This window comes from Myodes glareolus, chromosome X, assembly GCF_982192425.1.
Source record: "Myodes glareolus chromosome X, mMyoGla1.1, whole genome shotgun sequence".
NCBI classification, from domain to species: domain Eukaryota; kingdom Metazoa; phylum Chordata; class Mammalia; order Rodentia; family Cricetidae; genus Myodes; species Myodes glareolus.
The window spans coordinates 122330977-122337518 of NC_142053.1; positions in this window are offsets into that span (position 1 = coordinate 122330977).

The following is a 6542-nucleotide window of genomic DNA, read 5'->3' on the forward strand; positions in this document are numbered from 1 at the left end:
CATTATTTGGATTATGTGTTCTCATTAAATAAAATTTTATTTGAATTTTCAAATCTCATGTAAGATCTGTGTTTTATTTGCTGTCAACAAAAGTGAATAATAAACTTCCATATTGAAATGAGTGTCAAAGTACATTAATCTCCCATATTTCTCTTCAACCAAAGGATATAAACAGAACCCAGACTGTTTCCTCCTGCACTTTCAACCATCCAAATCTACCTACTCTAAGTCCCTTACTAGGGAAATTCATTCCTCCTCCCTGGTCCACTACTTTGTAGCTAACCTCTGGTTCCACAGATTGTAGCCTTCTTAATGAAGGCTCAACAACCAAATAAGCAATGTTTGTCTTTCTGTTTCCTCATGTTGATTATTTTCTAGTTCCATCCTTTTACCTAAAAATTTCATAATTTCATCCTTTAACAGCTGTATCAGTTTTCCACATCTTTTCCCATTCATCTGTTGACAGATATCTAGGTTACTTCCAATCAATGGACAGAGGAACAAGGAACATGATTGAACAATGTTTTCTTTAGTTGTGATTCAGAAGGATGGGACAACTTTTTGTCCTCTTTTGCTATTTTCTTTGGGATGCTGACCCAAGCTTACATGTGCTTTTACCACCCTATTTCTGTGGGCTTCCTTATCCTCTAAAGGTCCTCTCCTCACTGTCAGTGCCTTCTGCCCTTTAACTGAGGTAATCTTACCTCAAACTTTGTATTTTATTTTATTCCCTTCTCTTCCACACTTCCCTCCTCTAGGCAGCTGCAAGATTTATACCTTGCCTTTACCAGTATGATTATACTATTTTGAGCTATAGTTATTTGACTTTGAGCTTCAATTTTATTCTGTCCTTTATGTATTTTATTAATGAGTCTAAAAACCACAGGAGGGAATTTACATGGTGTTGTATGTTAACCCAACTGGATACTCTCTGATTCCACATAATACTTTCTTTCATGTCTTTTATTTCTGCAATGAGATGAGAAAATGACCTCTCCTTGCATGTTGAAACTTTTCCTAGGCTTTCTTGCAGAAGTTGTCCAAAGAGTCACACAAATTGAGATGTAACTTCTTCAATAACTATCCATGTTTTACAAGGAATGTACTGATTTTACAATTCTCAAGTCCAAACATAAAGTTCAAAGAAAAGATATAGAAGAATCCATTAAACAGATGATCTTATGAGATCAAAGAATTCCTATAGACTTTGATTTAAACATCAAAAATAAGTTATGTGTCTTCCATGCCTACAGTTTCTCTTCTAATGATTGTTACTATGATGTCTATCTCACCTCTGCATCTGCATACAGGGTAGTAATATCCTTTCCCTCTTACACATGGTTGTTACACAAATGGAACAGCTGATGTATTTTTGGTCCTTCAATAAGGGCCACAAATTGGTAACCCATGTACCACATCAACTACCCCAGATTCAGCAATTGTCCCAAATCCCTAAGTGACAGTTGTGGTTGCCTCCTCAGAAGGGTTGAATGTTGAGGATATAAGATAGAAATGATACAGATAGCTCAGGGCACTAAAGGCAATATCAGCAGTTCCAGAAATGTTCCCAGTTCTGAACACTGGAATTGCCAAAAGGGAATTCGAGTTTCTTATTACCTCCTAAATAAGCACGGCAATCTCAAGGCTTTACATGAGGGTATGGTCTAGAAAACTAGTCCAGAAATTGATTTCTTCTACTTAACAGCATTAGAACTGCATCACTAGATTTTTCAGGGTGTAATTGACAGATATCTATTCTGTAGCTTTACTCCAAGTCGTAAATAATTTTACAATTATTTCTTCAGATTGTACTGTCTCATAGGAAAGAGAGAACTCTACTTCTAGATCAGTGGTTCTCAACCTTCCTAATGCTGTGACCCTTTGTAAAGTTCCTCATGTTGTGGTGACCCCCAACTATAAAATTACTTTTGCTGTTATTATATAACTGTAATTTTGCTACTGTTATGAATTATGATATAAATAATTGGTATGTGAACCTTGTTAAAGGGTCTTTTGACCTCCAAAGTGCCAGGAACCACAAGTTGAAAAACACTGCACTAGGTGAATGCATGCTTTTCCTCTGTCTTAATCATTACCTCAGGTGGTAAGGTCATTGAAAACAACTTACATGCTCCTCAACAGAGGAATGGATAAAGAAAATATTGTACATGAACACAATGGAATATTACTCATCTTCTAACAAAAATGAAACCATAAAATTTATAAGAAAATAATGAAATTAGAATAAAATCTTCCCAAGTGAGGTAATATAGACCCAGAAAGACAAATACGGTATGTATTCACTTATATATAAATATTAGTTGTTAAACCCATGTTAACAAAGCAACAATCTATAGAACCATAGAGGTTAGGTATAGAGAAAGAACTAGGTTGAAGAGATAGATTTTCCTAAGAAGACAAAATTGAATAGAGAGTTATGAATTGATGAGAAAAAGAAGATTGGAATGGGAATATCAAGTTGAGAGGGGAGGAAGAGTTCCAAGGGAAAGAATATGAGGAAAGACACCTAAAATTAAAGGGCATTTAAGTGGTAGTAAGGAATGTTGGAAGAGGTCACTAGTTCTTCTTGGCTACCCAGCTAACTTAGACCAAAAATATTCACACAAAACTGTATTAATTAAATCACTGCTTGTCACATTAACTCTAGCTTTTTATTGGCTAACTCTTACATATTAATTAAACCCATTTCTATTAATCTGTATATCACCATGTGGCTGTGGCTTCCCAGGTAAAGTTTCGAGCATCTGTCTCTGGTGGCTCCATGGATTTGCTCTGACTCTGCGCTTCTTTCTCTCAGCATTCAACTTAGTTTTTTTTCAGTTTTTTTATTATTATTATTAAAAATTTTCACCTCCTCCCTTCCTCTCATTTCCCTCCCCCTCTCTCCTCTCCCTCTTCCCCTCCCTCTCCAGTCCAAAGAGCAGTCAGGATTTTCTACCCTGTGGGAAGTCCAAGGTCCTTCACCCCCAATTCAGTTCTAGGAAGGTGAGCACCCAAACAGACTATGTTCTCACAAAGACAGTACATGCAGTAGAATCAAAACCAAGTGCCATTGTCCTTGGCTTTTCAGTCAGCCCTCCTTGTCATCCATGTTCAGAGAGTCCGATTTGATCACATGCTCCATCAGTCCCAGTCCAGCTGGCCTTGGTGAGTTCCCATTACATCAGCCCCACCATCATAGTGGGTGGGTGCACCCCTCGTGGTCCTGACTTTCTTGCTCATGTTCTCTCTCCTTTTGCTCCTCCTAAGTTTTCTGCTTAGCTAAGGTCCAAAGGAGTTTCTTTATTCATTAACCAATAAAGGCAACACATACACAGTAGGACCTCCTACACCATTTCCCATTTTCTGTTTAAACAAGAAGGAAGGCTTTAACTTTAACATAGTAAAATTACATATAACAAAACAGTTATCAAGCAAGAATTACAGTTACAATATTTATATCTACTTTATATTTATCATAACAAAAAACTATAACTATAAATTCTTCAGCTCCATCAAAGACTCCAGAAGGATATGATATTATCTAAGTAAGCAGGAAGTACATTGCAAGTAACTTCAAAACTCTAGAATTGACAGAGACATCTCATTACCTGGACAGTCAACCAAAATTCTTCTGTACCATTGGGGCATCCATCTTCAACCTACAGGCCCATAGTATCCAACATTTTCATGAAGCAGGAAATTTCAAAGACAGTTTCACCTATATTGGCAGTTTGCTAGTCACTTTCTTTTGTATCTTGCAGAATGTTTAGTAGAGTCTTTTATGAAACAGGAACTCTGAAGGACTATCTCACATTTAAGCAAGTTCAGCAGTCATCTTTCTGTGGGTCCTGCATGTCTAGTTAAGCAGTCCAGGCAAGAGCAGTTTCTTGACCAAATGGCTAGCAAACTTCATAAGGAACCTCTTCAGTGCCCATCATTCTCTTGAAGTAATTGGTGCTGCCAGGAGCAGATGTGTCTCACGGTCATGAAAAGTTTTAAGTTCTTAAACATTATAAATGCCATATTCTGAAGGTCTCTGAAAGATTTGAAGAATAGCTATCTATCTGAAAAAAAACTCTGTAATCTAAAAAATCTAATTAACATGACCACAATCTTGAATATTATAGAGGATTATCTATTAACGTGTATTTCTTAATTACACATAACATTTTTGAATGATCTGTACAAACAAAATACTGTAATCAAGATCAGAAATACATAAACATGATATAATAAAACTGACCTTAAATTTTTATCAATAAACCAAAATCAATACTAAAGCAAATTATTCATCTCTATAGCATACACTCCTTTAAATGTAAACAACATTTATAGACAAAATTTGGGAATATGGGTGTAGTTATGTCTAAACTTCTTCCTGCTGTTTATTGAGTAAAGTAATTTTTGGAAGGGTGTTCAAGGCAACTTTTCAGGAGGTCTTAATCCACCAAACTATATTAATCTGGAAGTAATCCACAGGTTCTCATTCTCTGTGGAAACAAAAGAACCTCTTTTACGAAACAACTTATTCATAGACTAAAATTTTAAAATCAATATACCCTTACATTGGTTTAGCTTTTCAGCCAGTACAATGAAATGTCTCTCTGTACTTCTTTCCTTCACAGTCAAAAAATTCAAAGAAAATACAATAATATACATACTCCAGACTTTCTATGTATAGTCCATCTTAATATGGCTTATTTTTCTTTACTTCGCTTAACCTATGACTGTCTGTACTGTATCTCTTTAAAGACTCTTTTTTTCAGGTTTTATTATTATTATTATTAAAAATATTCACCTCCTCCCACTTCCCTCTCCCTTCCTCCATTTCCCCTCCCCCTCCCTCTCCAGTCCAAAGAGCAGTCAAGGTTCTCTAACCTGTGGGAAGTCCAAGGTCCTCCCTCCCAATCAACTTCTAGGAAGATGAGCATCAAAACAGACTAGGTTCTTACAAAGACAGTACATGCAGTACAATCAAAACGCAGTGCCATTGTCCTTGGCTTCTCAGTTAACCCTCCTTGTCAGCCATGTTCAGAGAATCCGATTTGATCACATGCACCATCAGTCCCAGTCCAGCTGGCTTGGGTGAGTTCCCATTACATCAGCCCCAACATCACAGTGGGTGGGCACACCCCTTGTGGTCCTGACTTCCTTGCTCATTTTCTCCCTCCTTCTTCTCCTCATAAGGACTTTGGGAGCTCCGTCCAGTGCTCCAATGTTGGTCTCTGTCTCTATCTCCATCCATTGCAAAATGAGGGTTCTATGGTGATACGCAAGATATTGATCAGTGTGGCTATAGGATAGAGCCAGTTCAGGTGTCATCTCCTCAGCTGCTCAAGGAACAAGCTAGGGACATTATCTTGGACACCTGGGAAACCCTCTAGAGTCAAGTCTCTTGAATACCCTAAAATGCCACCCATAATTAAGATCTATACTTCCCTGCTCTCATATCCACTCTTCCTCCATCACAACCATCCCATATCCCCAAGCATTCATCATCCTCCCCTTCTCACTTCTCTCTACCCAACTCCCCTTAACCCCACAACAACCCAACCCCCAAGGCTTTCAATTTTTTTCAAAGTTTTTTAATTTATAAAAGTTTCCATTTCAGAACCTCCTCCCAACAACCTCCCATTCCCCCCACTCCCTCTCCTCCTCCCTCTTCATCCCTAAGAGCAGTCAGGGTTTCCTGCACTGTGGGGAGTTCAAGTTCCTCCCTTCTCCCTCCAGGTCCAGGAAGGTGAACATACAAACAGACTGAATCCCAAAAATCCAGTAAATGCAGAGGAAACAAGTCCCAGTGTCATTGTCAATGGCTTTTCAGAAAGACCCCGTGCCAGCCACATTCAGAGAATCTGACCACATTTAGATAATCTGGTTGGATCACGTGCTCGTTCAGTCCCAGTCCAACTGGCCTTGGTGAACTCTCATTAGATCAGTCCCCTTGTATCAGTGGGTGATCGCACCCCTCGTGGTCCTGATTTTCTTCTTCATGTTCTTCCTCCTTCTGCTCCTCATTTGGAACTTGGGGGGGCTCAGTCCGGTGCTCCAATGTGGGTCTCGATCCATCGTCGGATGAAGATTCCCTCTGGTCTTGCCTTCTTAGCTCACGTTCTCTTTCCTTCTGCATCTCGTTTGGACCTAGGGAGTTAAGTCCAGTGTTCCAATGTGAGTCTCTGTCTCTATCTCCATCCATCACCAGATGAAAGTTCTATAGTGATATGCAAAATATTCATCAATATGATTATGGGCCATGGCCCGTTCAAGCATCTTCTCCTCTGTCCAGAAAACAATCTGGGGATCTCTTCTTGGACCTGGGATCCCCTTTATAATCAAGTCACTTGTAAACCCTAAAATGACTCCCTTAGTTGAGATATATACTTCCCTGATCCCATATCCATCCTTCCTCCCTCCCCCAATCCCAGTCCCCTGAGCTTTCCCCATTCCTCCCCTACTCCCTTCTCTCTAACCCGCTCCCCTTCCAACAACCCCCCCCCATGCACCCGAGTTTACCTGGGACTCTTCTCTATTTCCAATCT